General features: G+C 42.7%; 1 protein-coding gene and 1 long non-coding RNA gene across 6 annotated transcripts in view; one reads left to right on the top strand and one right to left on the bottom strand.

Moving 5' to 3' along the window:
• Nucleotides 1–3,993: 3,993 nt before the first annotated feature.
• Nucleotides 3,994–25,599, bottom strand: LOC108396903 (uncharacterized). 2 transcript variants are annotated; one of them, XR_001853070.3, is made up of 5 exons: nt 11,404–25,599; nt 9,385–9,510; nt 9,186–9,313; nt 8,876–9,073; nt 3,994–7,583 (listed from the first exon to the last, which is right to left on the bottom strand). It is a non-coding gene; the product is annotated as an uncharacterized lncRNA (long non-coding RNA). The 2 variants fall into 2 exon arrangements; XR_012132982.1 differs by lacking the exon at nt 11,404–25,599 and adding an exon at nt 10,935–11,054.
• PLEKHA1 (pleckstrin homology domain containing A1) overlaps nt 11,070–27,116 on the top strand; it is a 65,101-nt gene continuing 49,054 nt past the window's right edge. For 3 of the 4 annotated variants that reach the window (XM_037011235.2, XM_037011234.2, XM_073240251.1), the window contains exon 1: nt 11,070–11,289. The gene's annotated coding sequence lies outside the window, so the exon portion shown is untranslated. The remainder of the gene's footprint in view (nt 11,290–27,116) is intronic. The other variant, XM_037011233.2, reaches the window with a different exon arrangement.

The following is a 27,116-nucleotide window of genomic DNA, read 5'->3' as shown; positions in this document are numbered from 1 at the left end:
CCGTTTGGGAACTTTTTGTGACATGAAAGAAGTCAATTATTTTTAAATGTCATGAAATCTGAACACTCAATTGAACAATTAAGGAAGTTGACAAAATGTTACATTATGTGTGGACACTTAATAAAATGTCCCAATATTGTCATTTTCTTATTTTGGAGCTAATAATGCTTTTTTTTTTGGTTTGGTTTTAATCATTTTCAAAGGTTCATAGGTCCAGGCGCTGTTCTTTTAGTGCCTAAAGTTTAAAATGTTCCATCACACAGGCTCGTGGATGTTCTTCCCACTAATAACCCTGTCTGGGTGCTTCTCCTGTGAGCATCATCTGTGCGGCTCATTGGCTCACCGCCCTCAAGTGTGAGTACTGTGTCACCTTCTCCATGAGGCCAGCCCTGACCACACCCTCCCCTCCTTGGCATCCCTAATCTCCTTAACTTGGTTTGACTTTTTCACCTTCAATGGACAGTACAGTTTCTTCATTCATTATGTCTATTGTTCATTATCTGTCCCTCTCATCTCCCCAGGGGGGCTCCACCTAACCCATCCTAACAGAACAGAAACTTTAAGAGAACTGGAACGGGGATCTTTTTTCTTTCGGTGATATAGTCCAAGTACCCAGAATAATGCCTGGCGCTCAAAGAATATTTGTTGAATAAAAGTAAGCATCTGAATGTAGCCAGAGGTCAAGATATTAAGTGGGGGCTCTTTGTATATGACCTGAGTCCAGGAAGTGGACAGGATACTTTTTAACAATGATGATTAGAAGATGCCAAAACTTCATCTCTTGGGTGTCAAGTGTCCTACCCTGACTGCAGGTCTTTGTGAGGCCCTGCACCCCAATATCCAACAGAGCATAGTGTGATGGTCTCAGGAGAGGAGAAGAGGACCCAGGAAAGAGAAGGGGGCCATGCCAGCTGGGAGTGGTGCCCAGGGCCCAAACCAAGGCCCTGAGTCCAAGACAGAAGTCCAGGGGAGTTGCACATGCCAGTGAATCCCTCGGAAAACTGGCACCTGCGAATCCTGTGGAACATGTCATGGAGCCTGAGGTCGAGGGTGGATTGGACACCTCCTGGGGCTCCTTGTATGAGTTTTTGTTCACCACAGAGACAGTCAGACCCCGTGCCCACCACCTCTTCCACCACATACACACTCCCGTGTCCAGAGCACTGTCGTTTGGCTGTGAGGAAGGCAGGGTGCTAGCATCCATTGCCAGGCTACTGTGTGCCAGACATGGTGCCGATCTCTTAACATACTTGCTCTTCACCTTAACCCCAGAGGCAGGTACTAAGTTCCCTACCTACAGAAGAGGAAAGGAAGCCCAGAGAGAGTCAACCAGCTGGTGACAGAGCCAGGGTCCCACCCAGGTCTTCTGGGCTCTGCAGCCCACGCCTTTTCCGGTTTTTGCTTAACATCACTCTACAGAGTGCATCTGCGCTGCCTTGACGAGACTAACTGCAATCCTGGGAGACACATCACATTGCCGTATTGTGCAAATGAGCAAAATGTGGCTCAGAGAAGTTAAGTCATACGCCAAAGACCACAAGTTGCTAAAGACAGAATCTGAACTTGAACTTGGGTTTTCTGAGTGCAAAGGTTTTGTTCTCTCCATAGCATTGTGCTCTGAGGATTAGCTAAGTGGGGCAGCAAGTTCTGACTGGCCACTGGCAATGTGGGAAAGAACCCTGGGTTCTGGAAAGGGAGTGATGAACAACTGCTGGAAGGGGCTTCTGGAGAAGACAGAACCAAGCCGGGCCTAGAATGACAAGGAAACGAGCAGAGATGCAGACAGTCTGTTTTGGGGTTTGACCAGAGCATGAAACCTGTGTTGGGCAAAGGCAGGAGGTGTGGGGCCTTCCCTTCCAGAAGGACACCTTAAAGAATCCAGAAGGCCTCTTCTAGCCTGCAGATCTGATGGTGCCCCTCTCTTACTTGGAACTCTTCAACACCCCCTCTCCATTTCCCCAGGATAAAGCCTATCCCTTGAGCCTGGCCACACGCCCTCTGTCTCCTGTCCCTCCGCCTGCGCACCCACCCTGTCCCCCAGCGGTCTTGCCCCCAGGGCATCCTCCCTCTGACATGCCTGTGTAGGTGCTTGGATGTGCTGGCTTCTCCCAGCAATGACTCAGGGAGCAACTTTTGCTACAAGGAACCGCATGGACAGGCCCGCCACTCCCTGGCTGGTCTCTTGCATCCAAAACAAACAGTCTGGCGGGCAGCATGTGGGCACAGAATGAAGTGGGGGAGAGCATTTCAGGATAACCAGGAGAGCTTCTCGAGAAAACCTGTTTGTTGTTAGGAAATAAAAATGATGAGCCCAGGAACAGGGCTGGGGTTGGTAGGGGGTGCATACCTTCTCTCACAGCCCAGTAGACACCATCATGATAGCCACTTATGGAATACCTGCTGTATGCTAAGACCCATCCTCACCATCTTTAAGCAGCAAGGTGATCATCTGGCCAATGAGGAACCTGAAGCTCAGAATACTTGAGGGAGTGGCTCAAAGTTATCCAGCCAGCAAACAGATTTGATCTCCGGTCTGTCTGTCATTAGTAGTCCCCTAAGGCAAAAAGCTTAAATTTCTGAGATGTGATCATTTAGGTCTTTGGGAAAGCAGGTTCTTTAAACAATGCTGATTAGATAATCAGCACTATGACGAAAAACAGGAACCGATGAAGAGCTGTTCATCTAGAGTCTGGGCTTTCTGAGCAGCGCCATTGGCTTGTCCTGCTGTACGGAGAACTGCAGGGATTGACTTAAGTGAAAGACAAGAGTGAAACCAAAGAAAAGGAATCCTGCAGCAGGAATCCTCTGACCAGCATCCTGGGCAGGTCCAAATGCCCCACTGGAAGGGGGTGGTGGTCATGAGGGGTCGAAGCCATGTGGTAGTGTTTGCAAAGGAGTTCCTGCCCATGCCAGGATGTGGCAGTCCCCAGTCCCTTGGGGCTGGGCCCACTGATACCCTTCCTCAGGGCTCCATTCTCACAGGCTCCTAGGCTCATCTCCACAGTGCTGTGTGGGGCTCAGCATCTGGAGCTAAGCCTGGGAGCTTGGAATCAGGTCACCAGGGCTTAGCCTGGAGGACTGCACACCATGCTCATGCCCACCATGCCCCGCTGGGCTTTGTCAGGCTCTCCTTTGGGGTCTCGAGGCCTTTTCTAGGCCTGGGACCTGCCTACTTTCTGCTGGCCTCCCTTCTCAAAGCCAGATCTGGCCCCAAGCGCACCCACCCTCCATGGCATGGCGACTGTCTCCCAGAAACAGGGAATTATTTCTTGACCCTCCCATCTCCTGGCACTGTGCTACAGCCTGAGGCTACAGAGGTAATGAAGACATGGTTCTTGTCCTTGAAATCATGGTTCCCTATAACAGTCACCCCTATACTTTAAAAATAGGAGAAGTGGGGTCACAGAGGAGAGAGGGTCCTTCTTTCTGAAAGGTCAGAAAGATTCTCAGAGAGGATGAGGTTTGGCTGGTGTCTTAATACTTGCCTTTCAAAGTAGGCAGGGTTTATTTGAGGGAGATGAGAGTGGGTTGGGGCAGGAGGGAAAAGCCATGCTGGGCAGAAGAAGCAACATGAAAAAAGAAACAGAAACGGAGGCAACCAAAATGTCCATCGACAGGAGAATAGACAAATTGCACTTTTTTCCTAAAATGAAATATTACACAGCAATAAAAAAGAACTATAATAAGCACAGTGACCTAGATAAACCTCACAAACCCAATGTTAAACAAAGGAAGTTAGACCCCAAAGGGTATATAACATTGTGTGTAATTACAATTACATGAAGTTCAAGAACAGTCAAAACTAATCTAGGTGAGAGAAAGCAGAATAGAGGTCACTGCTGGCTGGCACAGGAAGCCTTGCGGAGTGGTAGAAATGTATCTTGATCAGAGCTGTAGTTACACTGTTTATTGGGGTTTGAATCTGTAGAGTTCTAGACTTTACTATGCGGATCAGTCAGCCAGGACTGCTGGAACAAAATACCACAGACTGGGTTGTTTAAACAGAAATGTATTTCTCACAGTTCTGGAGGCCCGGAGGTCCGATTTACAGATGTGGAAACGTGCCCCAGTTCCTGGTGAGGGCTCTCGTGGTGGCTAGCAGGGGGCCGCCTCCTCTGAGTCTTCACTGGGCTGGGGAGGAGGGGCCAGCGCTCTGGTGTCTCTTCTTATTTGGACACTAATCCTTTCGCATCAGGGCCACGCCCTTATGACCTCATTTAACTTTAATTACCTCCATGAAGGCCCTATCTCTGAATATAGTCACATTGAGGATGGGCCTTCAACATAGGGGTTGTGGAAGGATACGGTTTAGGCAATTACACCAAATTTAAGTTATCCTTCAAAACAAAACAAAAATAGAAAAGAAAAAAATACCAATGTCACTTTCTCATTGCCAGAGATTCTAATTCAGTTGGTCTGGGGCTGGGATCTTGTCCTAAGAATTGTTAGAAAGTACCCCCAATGATCCCCAAATGCAGCCGAGCTTGGGACCCCTTCGGGTAATGCCTCCCTCTTAAAGACCTCTCTCCAAGGTTCCAGGCTTCGAACCTGGCAGGGTTCGCCAGCTGCTGGGCTTATCCTGGAACGCGCAGGCTGCAGAGCTGGATGAGGAAATGAGTGTGCAGGTCTCTTTGATCTGAAGGAAGTCCTGCATGAAGTTGCTGGTGCGGCGATGGCTGCTGCAGTCTCCAGCCTCCGGGCAGCCCGGCTCTGTCACAAGTCACTGTGTTGGCTTCTCAGGGCCAACCCCCTTGTGCACACCTGCATGGCCTGCTCTTGGCAGGGGCCCAGGCCTGGCATCCCTTTTCAGCCTCTTGCAAGCCCCCCTGAGGAGACAGGAAAGCCATGATCCCCATGAGCAGCAGTGGGACTAGGTGAATAACCGTGAATGGAATTCACGCCTGAGACTGCTGGTTCTCACAGCTGCAGCTGGGGGAATCGCCATGGGAATTCTGAGTATTGTTCAGGGCTGACTGCGGCTTCCATTGTTGGGCTCTGATTACAGCTTTTGTTTCACCGTAAAGTACAGTTATTAAAAGCCAGCGGGAACAAAGACGTATTTACGTGCTAGGGGGTCTGGTGAAGGCAGGCTATTTTTAGAGCTGCCCCTGCTGTTAGTCTGCATATGGGGGGAGGGGCTTGGAGGCAGTGGGAGACCTGCCAGCTTTCAGGTGAAATTGAAATGTTTTTGAAGAAGTCAGAGATGATTGAAAGTGACAAGTAAGCATCACGGTTCCGCTCCAGTCTAAGTCCATTTCTGGTTCTTTCTTTGTTTGTTTGTTTTTGTGACCAGGAAGAGAGCGGGTAGCGTGCACTTGGGAAAGCAAATTGGATTCTCCCTATATTAGTGTTCTCTAGAGAAACAAAGAAGATATGTATACATATTGAAAGATACAGAGATATAGATAAGATGGGAGGAGATTTGTTATAGGAGTTGTCTCACGCGGCTACAGAGGCCAAGAAGTGCCGTGATCTGTCTGCAAGCTGGAGACCCAGGAGAGATGGTGGTGCATTCCAGTTTGAGTCCAAAGGTCTGAGATTGGGGTGGGGGTGAAGGGGCAGTGGTGGTAGTCCAGTCTAAGTACAAAGGTCACAGAACCAGGGGTGCCAGTGTCTGAGGGCAGGAGAAGATGGATGTCTCTGTTCAAGCAGAGAGACCGAATTCACCCTGCCACCATGTTTTTGTTCTATTCAGGTCCTAAATGGATTGGATGATGCCCATGCTGGGGAGGGAGGTCTTTACTTAGGCTACTGAATCAAATATTAACCTCTTCCAGAGACATCCTCATAGACACCCAAAGAAATAATGTTTTACCAGCTATCCAGGCATCCCTTAGCCCAGCCAAGGTGACAGAAAATCAGCCCACACATCCCTCTTACCTGGAACCCTGGGTTCTTCCAAGGCAGGCCCCTTCTGCTTCTTCGGCACTGTATCAATGGCTGTGCTCTCCAGCCATACCGAATCCCCCAAGATCCCAGCCTGCAATGGTACTTCCACCCCAGTCACAGTTACTCTAGAGGTAGCAGTCAAAGTTATTCTAGAACCCACGACTGTCCAGGTGAGAACTCTGAATGTGCCAGGACAGTTTGGGAACTGGGCTCAACTAAAGAATACAGTCGCTGACACTGAGGGTCCATTAATATGTGCCAGGCACTCTGCTCAGGGCTTTACGTGCATTATTTCATTTTAAGACTTATGATGAAGCTGTAAGGTAGCAATCGTTATCATTTCCATCTTACAGATGGGGCAACGTTGAGGCTCAGAGAAATAAGGTAACAAGGCCAAAGTCACAGCTAGTCAGTGCCGCTGACTCCAGAGCCAATGCTCCTTGTTTGCCCGTCGTGTCCACAGGGCCTGCTGGTGGAGGGCTGCCGTGCTGAGTCCTCCTAAACACTTGAGGCATTGGTGCTGGTTATTAAATGTAAATGAACTCTTCTGATAAATGATATGATGGATGAGAACCAGTGGCTTCTGGCTTAAGGAAGAGCTTGACTAGAGTTGGAGAGGTGAGTTACAGGAGTCTGAGGAAGAATCCCATGGGCCAAGGAGATTATTAGGCCCAAAATGAATGCATTCCCAGATTCTCTCACAACTTTGGAAAGAGCCCTGCATCTTATAGAATGTTCCCCCACTTCAGTGTGGCAATTAGCAATCCATCTGTGGCCCTGGATTAGCAATTCGGCTTTGGGAAATTTTCCCATTCGAGTTTTCATGTCATATTGGAGCAAGAGTCCACATGTTTGCATGATAACAGGCATTCTGTACTTTGCAATCGTAGGGCTTATCAGCATCACAGACCTGCCACATGCAGTCAGGATAATTAAAACATGATCTACCTAGGGTGTCTGTTGGGGTGGGAACCTCACCAGGCCCCAGAGATCACAGGACCTGCTGGGGTCACCTAGGGCTCCTATGACATTAGGTGATATTCAGTGTCAGGTTCCCTTCCGTGTTGCTGATGATCCTGAAACAGGAAATACTTGGTTCTGCTCTCAAAAGTCTTGGAAGCCACCATCTTCCTTAAATCCCAGTTTTTTTTTTTCCCTTTGTGAACTTGGAATTTGGTTTGGTTGCTGACCTGTTCAGAAATGCTGTTCTTGCATCTCAGTAGGCATGATGGTCCTTGAAGGATTGTTCTCCAGCCCTGGGACACAGGAAAAGCTCCAGGAGAATCCAGTCACCTGATCTGTATTCTGGGCAGGTCACTTAATCCCGCCCCACTCTGGTAATTCCTGAGACTCATCCTTCCTATCGCGTGGCTAAGGCCAGGTACGTGCGAGGGCCGGGAGGGCCAGCTTCTGATTCCTCAATCACAAACATGACCCCACCGGCTCCCTTACCTGGATGCGGGTTTCATTTTTACATTGAAAAATAGGTTAGAGCTGTTTTTAACTCTCTGCTACCCAGTCTCTGGAAGGGACACAACAGGAATAAACCCTGGTTCAGAGAGTGTTGGGCTCACAGTTAATCTTGCTTCTGATTTCTATCTGGAGTTGCTCCTCCTGTTGACTTCTGATTGTGACTCAGTCCATGATGGGGGCTGGTGGCAATCATCATTCGCCAAATATTTCTGTTCTAGGCACTGAGGATATAGCAATGAACACAACAGATAAAACCCCTATCACTGTGAAGGTTACACTTTAGTGTGACATGCAAAAAATAAACAAGAAAAGCACTTAAAATATATAACATGCAGGAAAGTGATCCTTGTTAAGAGGAAAAAATAAGCAGGGAAAGGATATATGAAGTATTCACAAGGGGCAGAAAGTCAAATATTAGAGGCAACAAGGGCTCAATAATTTTCTGTGTGACTTTGGATCAATTGCATAACTTCTCTGGGCTGCTTTGCTTTGTGTTGTCAAAGGGCTCATGTCTATCTGGGGACCCAAGGGGTGGCACGTAAGCATGTAGAAGGAGCCCCGCAAATATTTTGAATGAAATCCAGAATGCTTTAGGCACACAGGCATGATGATGATGATGACAATGAGGTTTTAAAGGTAAATTTCAGATTCTTGAATTTAGACTCCTCTCCCTTCTCTTCAGATGACAAGGATCCATGGAATATTCCACCATTCCTCAGTGCCATCTGTGGGTCCTGAATGTTCCTGGTTTGCTCCCAGACTGTAATTTCAACACAGGAATATTCCACATACTTTTTTTTTTAATAACATGGAAAGCACTGTTACATAATAAACCTCTCCATCCAAAAAAGGGCTGGATGAAAAGCAGAGTGCTTTGATTTGTTTTATTTTGGTCGCCGCATTTACTGGCTGATCCTGAGCCTTCCACGCAGAAGGGTGCTAACAGGTTCTGGTGCTAGTGTAACGTCAGAGTAACCCTGGGATTAGCTTGCTGTGTGTCTTTGGGCCGTTGAGTCCCTTCTCTCGCTTCCCTTGTTGTCTGTAAATGTGGCTCTCAGTATCAAACAACCTTTGGGGCTTGTTAGACAAAGAGCAAAGGAATCATTTAAAAACAGTCAGTAATACCAAATGGTATTAATAATGATGAGAAAGATTCCCTCTGAGTCCTGTCCCGGGGGAGTAAGAGGTTCTGCCTCAGTGGTCTGATCTCTGGGCTAGGGCTTTCAAATACAAGATGCTATATTTTAATTTGAATTTCAGGTAAAAAAGGATTTTTCTTTCTACTTTTAGTATGGCCCAAATATCCCATAAAGAAACTTCTAGGATCCCAGAACTGGTGACCCCTTTCAGACCTTCTAGCTAGGAAAGGTGAGCGCAAATGTCTAGGGAGATCAGGCAGGTGATATCTGGATTTTTATGTGAATTCTCTGTATTTTTAAATGTCAGCTACACATTCAATTAAAAAAACAAAATCCCACCATGTGGACCAGAACAATGTTCTAGCCAGCTTTACCATTATACAGATGAAGAAATGTGGCCTCCAGAAGATAGGTGTCTGCAAGACTACACAGCTAAGGTTTCTCAAAAGATGACAGAACAATCATTTTGGAGATGCTGAAGAAGAGCAGACTGAAACAGCCAGGATGGAAACATTCCATGCAGTTTGCAAGGTGTTTTTATCTCCACCAGCTTACGGGGTTCAGGAAACATTCTGTAAAGGGAGCAATTGAGGTCACTGAGGTTCAGAAAGGCAAAGGGTCACCCTTTACCTAAGGTCACACAGGTAAGTCTCCAAGGTAAGTCTAGGGCTGTTTTTACTTCACCTCTGATTCAGATGCCATAATATCGAAGTTTCCTTTAAGATCCTAGTAGAGACAAATTCCAAATCTGATTTTCTGCCCCATACACAGAATCGAGTCAGGAGACCAGGCTGAGTGCCCAGATGTCTAACCTAGTTCGGAAATAAAGAAGGGGTTAAATAGTCAGGGTCCCTGCTAGGTGACCAGGCGCACTGGCATTTACCTCGTGTTTTCTCTTCTTGTCGCTGTACAGCTTGTCCTGTCACTGGATATTGATTTGTTTCTTGTACATCTTCACATAGGAAGTGAGACAGGGACTGTGGGTGTAGTCAGAGTTGGGTGAGGGCCTCTGGAAAAAAAAAGCAAAGCAAGATAATTACAGATAGAACAGGGTAACAATGTGCAAAGAAGTCTCTATTTAAACTCTGTGTTAAGCATTATGCAAAGTCAAGGTCACACTAATTCTCTAGGGTAAAGATACCAGACTAGGAATATAGACATCTTCAGTGAGATCAGTTAAAGCTCAAAAGGCCAGGAGCAACTCAGCCTGGAATGTTTGAGTGTTCTGCAAGAGTGTATCAGCATAACCCGTGACCTCACTGTATCTCAACTATAAACAGCCCTAGCAAACAGACAACAGCCCAGTCCACCTTGGGGGCAGGGCAGGTGGTACAATTCTGCACCCCTAGCCCTTTACCTACATTCCTGAAAATCCTCAACCGACTATAAATCCCCTAGACAATGCACCATCACGGCTCTCTTGTCCCCTCCTGGCGTGAGCCAGGAGCTCTGTCCTCTCACTGTATCGCTAAGTAAAAGTCTTTCCCTGGCTCTCCTACCTTGGGTGTTTGCTAAGTTCACTCTTTGACTCTGCAAACAAGAATCCCAGCATCAGAAGGATGTTCTGAAAGGCATTGATGAAGATTTTGAAAGGGAAGGATGGGATCTTAAGCCTTGCAAGGGAAGGAAAGGAAGGACACAAACTGAACAAATATTGAGGGCCTACTGTTTACTACTAGGGTATGGCATGTAATTCTTTCCTAGCTCTTTGCATATCTGAATAATTCTCATTTTTTAGCTTCCAGCTCAATTGCTTCTTCAGAGAGCCACCCTCTTTAAAATTTCCCCGTCCCCACCAGTTTTCTTTTTAACTTGCTTAGTTTCTCCATTGCATTAAAATCTGTAATTATCTTGCTTGTTTAAGGACTAGTAGCTCCCCTTACAGACTGTGGACACCTTGGGGGCAGGCAGGACAGTGTCGGTCTTGTTCTCAGATGTGTGACCAGGGCCTATCAAGGGCTTGGCACATAGCAGGTGTTCAACAAATATGTTAAATATTTATGAGAAAACATATTTACGCTCCATCACTCCTGAATTTCAACTAATCCTGTAGGTTTCTCTTAGCCTCCTTGTTTTATTAAATAGGAGGTGGAGAGAGAGAAATGGTGATGAGCCAAGAAAGAAATGGCGTGCACAGCTGGAAAGCGTTTTTCTCAGGGTCACCCAGCAGCCTATGGATTTATGTTTTCTGGACCGATGATGGGACAACTTGCAAACACATCATCTGCAAACGGAAGAAGCCTGTTTTTAAAGATACTTATGCCTTCAAGCTCTGGGTGATGCCATCAGAGAAACCCGAGTTCCACCCCGGCCAGACCCGGTCGTCCTCCAAAACTACGAATCCCAGGATGCATCGCAGCGTCCAGAGCTCCGCGCGCGGCCCTCTCTTGAGCGCCTAGGACCCCGCCCCTGAACCAGGAAGACTCTTGATACCCGGCCCGTCACACCGCCGGGATTCGCGCGGCGCCTGCTGGGACTTGTAGTCTCCGCGGGCTGCGCGTGCCGGCTCTGGAATCTCCGCCGCCGTCTGGGGGTGGGGGCTGAGGCGGCGCGGGCACGCGTGCGCAGTGCGCAGTCGTGCCGTCGTGGGCGCCGCTCCGGCCGCTCAGTGCCTGTGGGAGCCGGGGCCGCGGCGGCCGGGTGCTCTGGGCCGGGAGCCGCGGGGAAGTTCGGTGTGAGGAGCGCGGCCGCTCTGGGGCGGGGTGCGGGGCTGGGCCCCGGGAGCGCCGCGGCGGCTGAGGCGAGCTGGGAGGAGTCCGCGCGTCCGCGGAGGGGCCGGCGGGCGCTGGTGAGTGCGGGGCGGCGGTTGGCGGCGGCGCGGGGTCGCTGCTCCCGGTGGCCACTGTCCCCGCGCGCCCGCGCCGCGCAGCTGCACCTGGGCGAGGCCGCGGCGCCGGCTCACCTGCGCGCGCGAGCTCCGGGGCGGCGGGAGGGGGCGGCGTCCTCTTCCCGCGGCTCCTTTATTGTTTTCCTGACCTCAGCGGTCGCCAGCGTCCGGCAGTGGAGGGCGGGAGGCCAGCGGCGGTGGCGGTCCCCGACGAGCAGCTACTCGGTGGCTCTGCTGAAAAGTAGAGTCGCGCCCTCCTCCTGGACGCCCTGCGCCGGCCAGCTGTCCGGGGATTCCCGGCGGGCGACGCCTGTCGGAGTGGCTGCACTCCAGGGCTGTGCCTACGGGGACTCAACCGCCCTCGGCATCGTTTTCTCATATTTTGATGCGCTTTCACTTTAGGACCCGCAGTCATAAGTCGACACCGCCCTGTATCATAGCATCATGCAGTATTAGTGCTACACCTTCGCACCTTAATGGTGCAGGTGGCCGGTGCAACAGTTGAAAATGACTCGCCCGAGGTCACGTAGGTAGGACCAGAATGGCGACCAGGACCCAGGTCTTTGAGCTTTGAGGCCAGCAGCCAGCCGCACCGCTTTGGGGCTGTCCTGAGTGGTTTGTGGTTTCAGATGCTTTCTATTGACCCTTCTGGGTAGACCATCAGAGGGGAAAGTCATAATGAAAGAGGGCTTGTGCTTTATAGTGTTTATTGCCTTTGATAGAATCCTGCTTAGGCTGTGCCCCAAAGCAGAGCATCTGCCGTCGGCTGGACACAGAAATAATGAAACTCGATGTCATTTCATGCTCTGTTTGGAAGCAGATCCAAGAGGTTTAAGGAAAAAGTATTGAGGCAGTTTGTGCCATTTCCCTCTTCTATTTCACCGTCCAATCTTAAAGTACTTGTGTTCTCTTTTTTACGATTGATGGTTATCTGTTTTAATAAGATACTCTTTGCTTTAATGAAGTCACTGCCCTTTGTGAATTAGTTTTCTAGCTAGAAAATCTTATTTCCTGTGTGTTTAAAGGCTGGAACAAATAGTTCAGTATGAAGTTTATACCATTGTCCTTTATCTGAGAACTACTGATCAATCTGCTTTATTTCCTCCCAAGCACTCAGTTTACATACTTTCTATGTTAGTTTAATGCCATTGAAATACTTTACAGCAAAATTTGGATAAGCTTGATGTGATTCAGAGAAAAACTTGAAAAATCATTTTGTAAAACTACATTTTTCTTCACAATGTGGAGAACTTAAACTGTTATTTCAAATAGTAATGTTGATTCCGACTAAAATTCCTATTTTTCATACTCAAATTTTCATGTTAATACACTTGTGACAAAAAATATTCCCCGAATAGAGTTTAATTAGTCCTTATCTTGGACAGAAATTCCCAAGGGAAATTACATTTTAGAATACATATAGATTTAAACACGGCTATTTAAACTTTGCAGAATTTGAGTTAATAGTTAATTTTTTAGTGCTATAAACCCTACAGTGTACTCATTGACAGGTTTCTCTTGAAGAGTGTATGTGTAAGCGAAATTGCCCTTTGTGGTAAGCAGTCAGTAACTTTTGTGACTTTAAAAAAGATGTGATTTATATGTATTGAAACTGCTTCATATCTCACTTTATCTTGTATTTTTATTGTTGCTTTGGAGAGAGGAGAAGTAGCAGGTTTGTTGTATCTTTGTATTTCCAGTTTAAGCAATGTAGCAAAATAGGAAACAGAGGTGGTGTGTAAATTTGAGTTTGTCATAGACCAGAAGAGACAGTAAGACAGGATAAGTATACAATTGTTAGGAAACTACCATGAGTTCATAAGCCGGAAAGACCTTTTTAGAAGTGTTTAAGAACATTAAGAACAACACTGGGTTATTTTCTTTAAACAGCCAATGAAGGCAATACTGGCGTGTTGGTTGTTAATGTAGGATGTGATGATATTGAATACTTCTAGAAAAGTGTTTTGGAAAGATGGAAACATTTTATATTTTTATAGGGGCTTTTTCTCTAAAAACATTTAATGCAGCTTTAAAAAAATGATTTATTTAAGCCTGAAAATTCTTATAGTCATAGTGCAAAACCCATAGTTACTTTGTGTGATAATTTGTACACAGAATGAAAGCTGTGAAGTAATTTGTTAACATAACTTAATTCAGACTGTGACATTGAAATAATTGTTTAATGTTGAATAGTTGTTCTTGTTTAAATAGCTCTGTCATTTAAGAATGGGAAAAATTAATAGTTTTATGACAGAATGTAATAGTTATTCAGATGTGACAATAGTTACACTCTGATTTTATTAGATACAAAATTTCATGTCCAATAGCGGCAACTGCCTCAGCTGTGAGCTGAGTAGCATACTAATAATACTTTTTCACATGCTTGAGCATTTTATTTTTGGTAATAATAAAATCTGATTTTAAATTTCAAGATGATTCTCTTATTTCAGATTGGTAGTGATACAATAAAATGGCTTCAGTAGATAAATATTAGAATTAGTTTTAATTTCTTGACCATTTATAAGTACACAGCATTTGAAAATTTAATGACATGGTATCAGAAAGGATTTTTTAGGGCAGAAACTTGGTGGCTTTAGATGCTTGTCTATAATCTTGATTATTTTTAGAAACATAAAAATATGGGATTTTTTTATTTAAAAGTAAAGATTCCTGTTAGTATTTGTTACAGCAACAGGACTCTGTTATGCATAATGAGTAACATTAAACCATTTGAACTGCAATTTTTTTTTCCTAGTAGCCGCTATGAGATAAAGAAAATGTGAGTTTATAATTTCTAGAAGATACTTAAGCAAACATATGTTTGCTGTTTATTTTGGTAAACCTTTTGAGTAGTTGAATTGCTTTGATGCAGGAAGACTGTGTTTTGGGAGTTTTTACATTAGCCTTCTTTGAATTGAAATTTCTGTTGAATGTAAAAGAATCATTTAGGATTTTTTTAAACATTTAAATAACTCATAGTCTTAAATGTATTTTAATTTTTAAGTCTTAAATATTTTTTCTCACAATGAACCCTCATCAGACTTGTCCATCTGATAGTTTTATTCTCCAAAAAGTTGTGGTATTACTTTTTACACAGCCTAGCCTTTTATAGTTTTAACTATGGAACTCTGGGTGTTGTATTCAATTTGCCGTCTTCTTGAAGAAAGGATAGTCATGGGCACTTAGAACTGAAAGTGATCTCAGAGGACTTCCAGTGTAGCATCTTACCTGGTACAGTAGTAAATCCCCCATGGGAATTTCCATGTCAGGTGTACCCTTTCATTACTAAGGGCAGTAATGCTGCTCCATATGTCTTCAGGTTATTGAGCAGTTGGTTGGTGAGAACAAACATTATACAGCTTTATTTTTTCACCATTCATTGCTTTCAGCTATGATTTGTAGGCTCTTCCTCTTTTTTCCCCTCTTGCCTTGCCTCATGACATCATGGGCAAATGATAGCTTTTCTATCATTCACGCTAAAAGCTTCCAGTCTAATCTGTTTCAGTTTAAATCTTCAATCTCTAATTCAGTCTAAAGCTCTTTTCATCCCTTACCTCAGTGTCAGGCCACTTACTGCTTGAAGCACTTGGAGTGGTGAGGGATTGTGGTATGTGCCTGGTACCTCTTTCCCTTTCCTCCTTGGGTCTCCTTGGACAGGAATAAGAAAAGTGTAACAAGGCTAGTATTTATTAGCTGGTGCTGTTAAAGCCCTCTTTTGATTAACATGACAAGCCATTGTGTCCACTGATCAGAGTCCAAACTGGAATTTTTGGTGAGGTCTTACAGGGAGACTCCCCACTGCATACTGTTCCTGGACATGAAATTTGCTGTGGGTAAGCCTTTTTTAACCTACACTTCTACCTTCTTATTCCTGTTCTGTCAGTCCACCCCTTAGTTCCCATGAGTATGTTGGGAATGAGGTGGGTTGGAGATCTCTTCTATTTGCAGCCAGAGTTTTTGGTAACAGGGAGACAGTTCAGATCCACCTACCTTCTGTGTTTCCATGCAGACCCCTAGAAATTCAATTTCTTGTGATGCCAGATGGTGGCAGGCAGGCTGCTTATGTCTGCCCCCTTTCTGTGCCCTGCCATTTCTCATCAGTTTTTTTTTTTTTTTGGTCCCCTTGCTCAAATAGGCACAGTATCAGCCACTCAGTTTATTTGATAAGAAGTCATCACCTGGAGGATGAGATGCCAGTCTCTTCTCCTTGTAGACACTGCTTATCTTGGTGAATGTTTCTCTTGGAGGGTTCCCACTACTGCTTTGGGGTAAATACTCCCTTCCTTTCCCTGTGTTCTCCTTGAAGACTTGGAAGGCTTGTGATTTTCCCCCTCTCTTTTGTCAGCTGCTTGTGTAGAGTGAAGTAATGGGCAGGGTGCCAGAGCCCTGAGGGGTATGTGTGTGCTAACAGGTGTCAGTGCTGGTTGGATTCCACAGGTGTTTGTTCCTTGATGTCTGTATATCCTCAGCTCTGTGTTTGTCAGCAATATGGGTACAACAAGACTAGTCCCACTCAACATCTGGTTACATTGAAATCAGATGTGGGCCTGATGGGGTCTCACTATGCAGAATTTAATTTTTCTTTCTTCTGTCACTTCCAGAATTTTTTAAAAATAATTTTTTGGCTTTCTTCCTGGTTCCTGATTGAAGTATTAACTGTGCATAAGTTACTTTATGACTGCTTCTATGATCTAACTATACCTTAAAACATAAGCTGAAGGATAAATTTTGGGGACGTTTTAATATAATATCTGTTTTTGCCTCGTACTAACTTTACTAAAAATATAAATCCAAATAGAAATAAAGTGTTTGAACCTTTTTTCTTCCATCATCTAGACAAATCAGTCAGTTCAGTCTGCTAAATGATATATGCTTGTCTGATGAGGAAAAGAAGCTTCCGTTCTGGAAACTTAAGCATTAAAATTGGTTGTGGTAATTATGGGTTCCTTAATACTTCATTCAACGAGTAGGTCCTGGGTGCCCTTCATGTACCAGCCACTGTTTTAGGCATTAGAGAAACAGTAGTAAATAGAAAAAAGTATCTGCTGTATGGAGCATACATTCCAGTGTGGGGAAACAAGAAATAGATAAGTAAGTAAATGATATTGTTAGCTCTAAATGCTAAAGAGAAGAACATAAAGCAGAGAAGGGAGGTGGGAAGTAGTAGGGCAGTTTGGAGCTTTTGCGGTTTTAGATAGTGTATCAAGGGAAGCCTTCACTGACAATTGAGTTAAAAAGGCCCTGAGTGGGAACCTTGTCTGGCATAGTAGGAGCCTGATGGCCAGATTAGTGAGGTGAGGGGGGTATTAGGTAAAAGGGGTGGTGAGGCCTGCCTGTATTTCTAGGGCTTTGATTTTTACTTTCAGTGAGGTGGGATTGCATTGGCTGACCACTGGAATTATCTGGGAATATTTGAAAATGTACTGATGCCTGGATCCCATCTCTAGAGTTTCTGATTTTAATTGGTCTGGGGGTATCCAGCCAAGGCATGAGGATTTTCAAAAACTTGCACGTAATTCTAATAAGCAGCCAAAGTTGAAGGGTTTTGAGCGTAATGACATTACATACTACTGAAGAGCATGGGCTCTAGAGCAAGAAGAGGCCTGGCTCTGCTACTTCTTAACCATGTAACCTTGGACATGTTTTATAAAAAAATCCTCCTTTTTTCATCAGTAAAATTTTTTCACTAGTAATGTTGTAAGGGCTAAATAAACAATATTTAAATATTTAGAATGGTGCTTTGTAAGTAGTAATATGTTCAAGTGTTTATTGAATAAAACTTGAATGTTTGTTTTAATGGGATCACTTTGATGGCTGTGGGGAGAACGGAGTGAAGGGCAGAAGCCAGGAAGTCCTGGCATCAATCCGGTTGAGTGGTGATGGTGGCTTGGACCAGTGGCAGCAATGCAAGTGAGGAGAAGTGGTGGGATTCTGGATATATTTAGAGGATGGAGCCAACAGACTTCGCTGATGGATTGGACAGTGAATGAGGGAGAAAGAAGACTCATTCAAGTCTGACTCCAAGATATTTTGCCTGAACAGCTGGAAAAAGGGAGTGGCAGTTTACTGAGATGGGGAAGACAGAAAGGAACAGGTTTCTAAGGGGGTATCTGGAGCTGTTTGAGGTCTCTGTTAGAGAAGTAGCTCTGCAGAGTAGGCAGTTGTATTCATGAGTCTGGAGTTCACTGGGGTGTCCGGGGCTGGAGGTAGCAATTGCAAGTCATCAGTATTTGGACCTATGTGAGTAGTGAGCTCACCAAGAGACTGAATATATATAGAGAAGAAGTACATCGACCACCCCCTGGGAAATTCTAACATTCAGAGGTCTGGGAGATGAAATGTTTATTAGGGTTTCTGATGTCTCTGGAATCAAATACAATTGTAATTCTTTCTTTTTTAAAGAGCAGCTTTATTGAAGTATAATTCATACCATGTAATTTACCCATTTATAAAGCATACAATTCAGTCATTTTTAGTATATTCACAGAGGTGTGCAACTGTCACCACAAACACCTTTATAATATTTTTATCAACCTAAAAAGAAATTCTGTATCCTCCCATCCCTAGGCAACTCCTCATTCTCCCATCCGCCCATCTCTAGGCAATTATTAATCTACTTTCTGTCTTAATGGATTTGCCCATTCTGGAATAGTTTGTGTCAATGGAATCATGATACATGGTCTACTAAGAGAGAAGTGGTATTTATTACTATCTAGTTTCTAGATTCATTAGATACTAAATCACTTAGTAAAGGTGGGGGCTATAAGATGTCTCCATGGCAAAGATAACGTTTTTCTCTTTGTAATTAGAAAACTGGGGGATGATATTTTGAAGTTATGAATATTCTGTTCCCTGACAACCTGATATCTATTGGTTTTAGTGTTTATTGAAGAGCCTTGCTTAAATCAGTGATGATACTGGCATTGTTAAGTGGTAATTTTCTGTTACTGTCATATTTTCAAAGTCATAAGTTCCTAATATCTCTAATTCAGATCCATTGTGTAGAATTTTTCCTTTTTTATTTGTACATCTTTTCTCTTCCAGGGAATCTTGGTCCCTAATAACAAACAAATAAATGTTTTATTACTTTTATTTTAAATGTAATCATAGCATTAATATGTTTACATTATCCTGTCATGCCCATAAAATACTATCATGTACATAAAATGGAGTTTCACAATTACAAATAGCAAATAGGACTGCTGGCAGTAGGGTAAATGTGTATGTGATTTTGTTACATAGCACCCAGTTTAACTTAGTAGAGTTGTACCATTTTGCATTCTCACCAGCAATGTAAGAGTCCCTATTTTCTTACAGCCTCACCAATATGTGTTCAAGCTTTTGAATTTTTGCCAATCTCGTACATGAGAAATGGTATCATTGTGTAGTGTAGATTTTTTTGAGCTTTCCTATTATGAAGAATTGTGAGCATCCACAAAAGTAGACAGAATCATATTAACTAAGTACCCATCATTTAGCCTCAACAACTGTCAACCCAGGACATGCCTTCTTCATCTATTCCCTCCCCCCAAATTATTCAGATAATATTTTATTTTATCTCTGTATTAATAAATAATCTCTAAAAAGAGAAGGATTAGTTTTTTCATAACCACAATACATGCATATTATCACACTGAAAATATATGCCATTTCCTTGCTATCATTAGGCAATATTCAGATTTCTAATTTTCTTAAGTATGTCAGTGTTTTTTTTAAAAACAGAGTTTAAGGTTCATTTGTTGTGAATTTTAAGTCTTTTTAAGTCTTTTAATTTATTAATTCCTCCTCTAGTTCCATTCTCCCTACTCTCTCGGAATTTATTTTTGAAGAAACCATGTTTTTAGGTCTGAGGAATTTCTTATAGTATGTATTTTGCTGTTTGAATCCCTGCGGTATAGTTTAACATGCTCTTCCTATTTTCTGTATTTCCTATAAATTGGTAGTTGGATTTAGAGGCATGGTTAGATTCAAGTATCTTACTTTTCAAAGTGTTTCATAGATGGTGTCATATTCTTCTGCGACTGGCTGCCTGTTTTTGTGATGTCAGTGACAATGCCTATAGTATCTCTGTATGTTATTTTGGGATTTTTTTTTTGAGTGAGGCTGAGCATCTCAATATGTTTAAGAGCCATTTTTATATCTTTTTGTGTAGAATGTCTGTTCACGTCTTTTGCCCATTTTTCTATTGAACTTTTGATGTATTTCCCTTGACATTTTTTGCAAGTTCTGTAAATGTTAGGGACATTAGCCCTTGGTGATTATGTAAGTTGCAAATATTTTCTACTGCTTTTGACTTTATCAGGTTTTTGTCATGTAAAAGGTTTTTTAAAAGTTGTTTGTAGTCAAATATATCAGTGAGTTTTTCATTGCTACTGGATTTTTTTATTAACTTTTTGGAGTTTAAGTTACATACAGTCTATGTCCATTTAAAGTTTACACTTTGATGAGTATCAGTAGTTTGTACAATAGTATTTCATCATATAGAAAATGATATTTTACTTAAATATTCACCTTATGAGGGTCATTTGCATTGTTTCTAGTTTGGGGCTATTATGAATAAAACTGCTATCAATATTTGTGAGTTAGTCTTTGTGTATATGTTTTCATTTCTCCTGAGTAAATACCTAGGAATGGAGTGACTGGGTCACAGGGTAGATACAGGTTTGGTTTTATTGTCAGAACTTTTCCCATAGTGATTGTACCATTTTACATTCTCATCAGTTCATAAATCCTGGATATACATCTTTGAGAGCATTTGGTGTTGTAAGTCTCTTTAGTTTAGCCATTCTGGTGTGTATGGTATTCAGTTTTTTAGAATTCAGGATTATAGATGTATAATTTACATATAGTAAATTTTGCCCCTTTTAGTGTACCATTCTATAAGTTTTGACATTTGCATAAAATTGTATAAGCTCTACCACAGTCTAGATATACAAGTTACATCAGCAAATAATTTTCCCTCATGTTCCTTTGAAGTCAGTCCTTTTCCTTAACCCACACCCTAGAAATTCTGATTTGTTATCTATCACTGCAGTTTTTTTTTTAATTGCATGCAATACAATTCACTCTTTGTGGTATATGGGCCAATGAGTTTTGATAAATGCATAGTCATATATCTCATCACAATCAAGATGCAGAATATTTCCATCAGTACAAAAATTACCCTTTGAAGTTCACTCTTTGTGGTATATGGGCCAATGAATTTTGATAAATGCATAGTCATGTATCTCACCACAATCAACATACAGAATAGTTCCATCAGCACAAAAATTAGCCTTTGAAGTCAACCCCTCCCTCCACCCACTGATCTGTTCTCTGTCCCTATAGCCTTTCTGGTCTGGCTTTTTTCACTTAGGTCAACATTAGAGGTTTACCCATGTTGTCTGTATCAGTAGTTAGTTCCTTTATAATGCTTAGTAGTAATCTGCCCTATTGGATGTACCACAGTTTATTCATTCATCAGTCAAAGGAGATTTGGATTGTTTCTCCTTTTTGCTGATTATAAATAATGTTGCTATAAACATTTGCATACAGGTTTTTGTGTGAACATACGCTTTCAGTTCACTTGTCTAAATAACTAAGAGTGGGATTATTGGGTCATGTTGTAGGGGTATGTTTCACTTTATAAGAAACTGTCAGACTGTCTTCCCAAGTTGCTGCACCACTTTGCATTCCCACCAGTGATTTATGAGAGGAAGTTTCTTGTTCCACGTTCTTGTCAGCATTTGGTATTGTCAGGGCTTTTTTGGCTTTTGGTTTGCTTTGTCTTAGCCATTCTAGGAGCTCTGTAGTGGTCTCTCATGGTTTTCATTTGCAGTACTTTGCTGACAAATGATGGTGAGCATCTTATGTGCTTATTTGCTATTTGTATATTTCTGTCAACTTGTTCATGTATTTTGACCATTTTCCTATTTGGTTTTTGTCTTATTATTGAATTATAATAATTACTTGCCTGTTCTTGGGTATCAGTTATTTGGTAGATTAATGTGTACTGCACACTTTCTCCCATTTTCTAGCTTGTCTTTTGATTACTTAATGGTGTCTCTGAAAGATGAGTTTTTAATTTTGATTAAGTCTGTTATAACTATTATATGGCTCAGGCTGTTTGTGTCTAATTTCAGAAATCTTTGTCTATCCCCAAGGTCATGAAGGCTTTTTCCTGTATTTTTATTTATTTATTTTATTTTTTAATCAATTAATTTATTTATTTTGTTGTCATTAATCTACAGTTACATGAAGAATATTATGTTTACTAGGGTCCCCCTTTCACCGAACCCCACCCTACAAACCCCATTACAGTGCTGTCCATCAGCGTAGTAAGATGCTGTAGAATCACTACTTGTCTTCTCTGTGTTGCACAGCCCTCCCCATGCCCCCCCCCACATTATACATGCTAATCGTAATGCCCCCTTTCTTTTTCCCCACCCTTATCCCTCCCTTACCTCCCTTTCTCCCAGTCCCTTTCCCTTTGGTAACTGTTAGTCCATTCTTAGGTTTTATGATTCTGCTGCTGTTTTGTTCCTTCAGTCTTTCTTTGTTCCTATTGTCTTTGGGTTTGAGTTGAGTCTCTTGTAAGCAGCATAGAGATGGGTCTTACTTTTTTATCCATTCTGTTATTCTGTGTCTTTTGATTGGTGCATTCAGCCCATTTACATTTAGGGTGATTATTGAAAGATATGTACTTATTGCCATTGCAGGCTTCAGATTTGTGGTTGCCAAAGGTTCAAGGTTAGCTTCTTTGTCTAACTTAAGTCACTTATTGAGCTATTTTAAACACTGGTCATTCTTTATTTTTCTCCCTTCTTATTCCTCCTCCTCCGTTCTTTATATGTTGGGTGTTTTGTTCTGTGCTCTTTTGTGCTTCCTTTAACTGCTTTTGTGGGTAGTTGATTTTATTTTTTGCCTTTAGTTAGTATTTGGTTGGTCTGCTTTCTTTGCTGTGATTTTATTTTCTCTGGTGACATCTGTTTAGTCTTAGGAGTGCTCCTGTCTAGAATAGTCCCTCTAAAATACCCTGTAGAGGTGGTTTGTGGGAGGCAAATTCCCTCAACTTTTGCTTGTCTGGGAATTGTTTAATCTCTCCTTCATATTTAAATGATAGTCTTGCTGGATACAGTATTCTTGGTTCAAGGCCCTTCTCTTTCATTGCATTAAATATATCATGCCATTCTCTTCTGGCCTGTAAGGTTTCTGTTGAGAAGTCTGATGATAGCTTGATGGGTTTTCCTTTGTAGGTGACCTTTTTCCTCTCTCTAGCTGCCTTTAAAACTCTGTCCTTGTCCTTGATCTTTGCCATTTTAATTATTATGTGTCTTGGTGTTGTCCCCCTTGGGTCCTTTCTGTTCTGTACACTTCCATGGTCTGATCGATTATTTCCTCCCAGTTTGGGGAAGTTTTCAGCAATTATTTCTTCAAATACTCTTTCTATTCCTTTTTCTCTCTCTTCTTCTTCTGGTACCCCTGTAATGCGGATATTGTTCCTTTTGGATTGGTCACACAGTTCTCTTAATATTGTTTCATTCCTGGAGATCCTTTTATCTCTCTCTGCGTCAGCTTCTATGCGTTCCTGTTCTCTGGTTTCTATTCCATCAATGGCCTCTTGCATCTTATCCATTCTGTTTATAAATCCTTCCAGAGATTGTTTCATTTCTGTAATCTCCCTCCGGACTTCATCCCTTAGCTCTTGCATATTTCTCTGCAGCTCCATCAGCATGGTTATGAGCTTTATTTTTAATTCTTTTTCAGGAAGACTGGTTAGGTCTATCTCCTTCTCAGGGTTTGCCTCTGTGATCTTGGTCTGTATCAATTTCTTCTGCCTTTTCATGGCGATAGATATATTTGTGGGGAGCTGGCACGTGTGTTGGGTCAGAGAAAGTCCCTTCTTGCCAGTTTATGGCCTTCCTCTCCTGGGAGAACAGCGGCCCCTAGCGGCTTGTGCTGGGCAGCTGCGTGCAGACGGGGCTTCTGATCTTGCCTGGCCCCTGTGGAGTTTGTTTAGCGCTGCAGTGGTGTGGGCGTGGCCTGCCTCAGGCTGCTGCTCCAATATGGCGGAGCCGCGTTGGAGGGGGAACAGGCAGGAGGCTGTTTATCGCAGTGAGGGGCCTCCGAGCTGTGCTGCGGGGGTTTAGGCGCCCAGAGTTCCCAGTGATTCCCAGCTGCTGGGCTAAGTGTCCCAGGGTGCTTCCGTCCAGCTGTGGGGTCCCTGTCCCTTTAAGACTTTCAAAAAACACTCGCTTTTCTTTGTCCTGGGTGCGCCGGCTGTGGGGACCCGCTCACAGGTCTTACTGTCCTGTTTCCCTAGTTTCCAGCACCCCACGCATGCACTGTGTGTCTGTGCTCCGGTGTGGATGGCTAGGGCTGGGTGATTAGCAGTCCTGGGCTCCCTCTCCCTCCCCACTCCAACTCCTCTCCTCCCACCAGGAGCTGGGGTGAGGGGCGCTCGGGTCCCACTGGGCTACGGCTTGTATCTAACCCCCTTCGCGAGGTGCTGGGTTCTCGTGGGTGTGGATGTAGTCTGGCTGTTGTCCTGTGTCTTCTGGTCTCTCTTTTAGGAAGAGTTGTATATTTGTTGTATTTTCAAAAATATATATGGTTTTGGGAGATTTCCACTGCTCTACTCATGCCGCCATCTTGGTTCTCTCTATGTATTTTTTTTATTAAGGTATTATTGATATACACTCTTATGAAGGTTTCACATGCAAAAACAATGTGGTTACTACATTCACCCATGTTATTGTGTCCCTCCCATATCCCATTACAATCACTGCCCATCACTGTGGTAAGATCCACAGAGTCACTATTTGCCGTCTCTGGGCTACACTGTCTTCCCCATGATCCCCCCCACAGCATGTGTGCCAGTCATAATACTCCTGAATCCCCCTCTCCCTCCCTCCCCACCCAGCCTCCCCCACCCCTCCCCATTGGTAACCGCTAGTCCCTTCATGGAGTCTGTGAGTCTGTTGCTGTTTTGCTTCGTTGTTATGCTCTACAAATGAGGGAAAACATTTGGTACTTGCCTTTCTCCGCCTGGCTTATTTCACTGAACATGATATCCTCCAACTCCATCCATGTTGTTGCAAATTGTAGGATTTGTTTCTTTCTTATGGCGAATAATATTCCATTGTGTATATGTACCACATCTTTATCCATTCATCTACTAATGGACATTTAGATTGCTTCCATATCTTAGCTATTGTAAATAGTACTGCAGTAAACATAGGGGTGCATATGTCTTTTTGAATCTGAGAAATTATATTTTTTGGGTAAATTCCTAGGAGTGGAATTCCTGGGTCAAATGGTATTTCTATTTTTAGTTTTTTGAGGAACCTCCATATTGCTTTTCACAATGGTTAAACTAGCTTACATTCCTACCAGCAGTGTAGGAGGGTTCCCCTTTCTCCACATCCTTGCCAGCATTTGTTGTTCTTAGTCTTTTTGTTACTGGCCATCTTAAGTGGTGTGAGGTGATATAGCTCATTGTGGTTTTTATTTGCATTTCTCTGATAATTAGTGATGTGGAGCATCTTTTCATGTGCCTGTTGGCCATCTGAATTTCTTTTTTGGAGAATTGTCTGTTTATATCCTCTGCCCATTTCTTTATCTGGTTATTTGCTTCTTGGGTGTTGAGATGTGTGAGTTCCTTATATATTTTAGTTGTTAACCCCTTGTCAGATATGTTGTTTACAAGTATATTCTCCCATACCGTAGGATGTCTTTTTATTTTGTTGATGGTGTCCTTTGCTGTACAGAAGCTTTTTAGTTTGATGTAGTCCCATGTGTTCATTTTTGCTTTTGTAGCCCTTGCTTGAGGAGATGCTTTCAGAAAAAAGTTGCTCATGTTTATATTCAGGAGATTTTTGACTATGTTATCTTCTAAGAGTTTTATGGTTTCATGACTTACATTCAGGTCTTTGATCCATTTTGAGTTTATTTTTGTGTATGATGATAGACAGTAATCCAGTTTTGTTCTCTTGCATGTAGCTGTCCAGTTTTGCCAACACCAGTTGTTGAAGGGGCTGTCATTTCCCCATTGTATGTCCATGGCTCCTTTATCATATGTTAATTGACCATGTATGCTTGGCTTTATGTCTGGGCTCCCTATAGTCTCTTCCATTGGTCTGTGAGTCTGTTCTTGTGCCAATAATACCAAATGATCTTGATTACTGTACTGTGGCTTTGCAGTAGAGCTTGAAGTTGGGGAACATGATCCCCTGAGCTTTATTCTTCCTTCTCAGGATTGCTTTGGCTATTCGGGGTCTTTCGTAGTTCCATATGAATTTTAGAACTGTTTGCTCTAGTTGGTTGAAGAATGCTGTTGGTTATTTTGATATGGATTGCATTGAATCTATAGATTGCTTAAGGCAGGATGGCCATTTTGATAATATTAATTCTTCCTATCCATGAGCATGGGATGTGTTCCCATTTATTGGTATCTTCTTTAATTTCTCTCATGAGTGTCTTGTAGTTTTCAGTGTATAGGTCCTTCACTTCCTTCGTTAAGTTTATTCCTAGGTATTTTATTCTTTTTGATGCAATTGTGAATGGAATTGTTTTCCTGATTTCTCTTTCTGCTAGTTCATCATTAGTGTATAGGAATGCAACAAATTTCTGTGTATTAATTTTGTATCCTGCAACTTTGCTGAAATCAGATATTAGATCTAGAAGTTTTGGAGTGGATTCTTTAGTGTTTTTTATGTGCAATATCATGTCATCTGCAAACAGGGACAGTTTGACTTCTTCTTTATCAATCTGGATGCCTTTTATTTCTTTGTGTTGTCTGATTACCGTGGCAAGGACCTCCAGAACTATGTTGAATAAAAGTGGAGAGAGTGGGCATCCTTGTCTTGTTTCCCATCTTAAAGGAAAGGCTTTCAGCTTCTCGCTGTTAAGTATGATGTTGGCTGTGGGTTTATCATATATGGCCTTTTTATGTTGAGGTACTTGCTCTCTATACCTGTTTTGTTGAGAGTTTTTATCATGAATGGATGTTGAATTTTGTTGAATGCTTTTTCGGCATCTATGGAGATGATCATGTGGTTTTTGTCCTTTTTGTTGATGTTGTGGATGATGTTGATGGATTTTCTAATGTTGTGCCATCCTTGCATCCCTGGAATAAATCCTCCTTGATCATAATGGATAATCTTTTTGATGTGTTTTTGAATTCTGTTTGCTAATATTTGTTGAGGATTTTTGCATCTATGTTCATCAGGGGTATTGGTCTGTAATTTTCTTTTTTTCTGGTGTCTTTGCCTGGTTTTGGTATTAGGGTGATGATGGCCTCAAAGAATGAATTTGGAACTATTCCCTCCTCTTCTACTTTTTGGAAAACTTTAAGGAGAATGGGTATTCGGTCTTCACTAAATGTTTGATAAAATTCAGTGGTAAAGCCATCTGGTCCAGGCGTTTTGTTCTTAGGTAGTTTTTTGATTAGCAATTCAATTTTGTTGCTAGTAATTGGTCTGTTCAGATTCTCTGTTTCTTTCTGGGTCAGCCTTGGAAGGTTGTATTTTTCTAGAAAGTTGTCCATTTCTTCTAGGCTGTCCTGTTTGTTAGCATGTAATTTTTCATAGTATTCTCTAATCTTTGTATTTCTGTGGTGTCTATAGTGATTTTTCCTTTCTCAGTTTTGATTCTCTTTATGTGTATAGACTCTCTTTTTTTCTTGTAAGTTTGGCTAGGGCGTTATCTATTTTGTTTATTTTCTTGAAGAACCAGGTCCTGCTTTCATTGATTCTTTCTATTGTTTTATTCTTCTCAATTTTAATTCTGCTCTAATCTTTATTATGTCC

Source organism: Manis javanica, chromosome 7 (genome assembly GCF_040802235.1).
Source record: "Manis javanica isolate MJ-LG chromosome 7, MJ_LKY, whole genome shotgun sequence".
NCBI classification, from domain to species: Eukaryota; Metazoa; Chordata; class Mammalia; order Pholidota; family Manidae; genus Manis; species Manis javanica.
The sequence above is the reverse complement of the archived record's forward strand: the minus strand, read 5'-3'. Positions and strand labels throughout refer to the sequence as shown.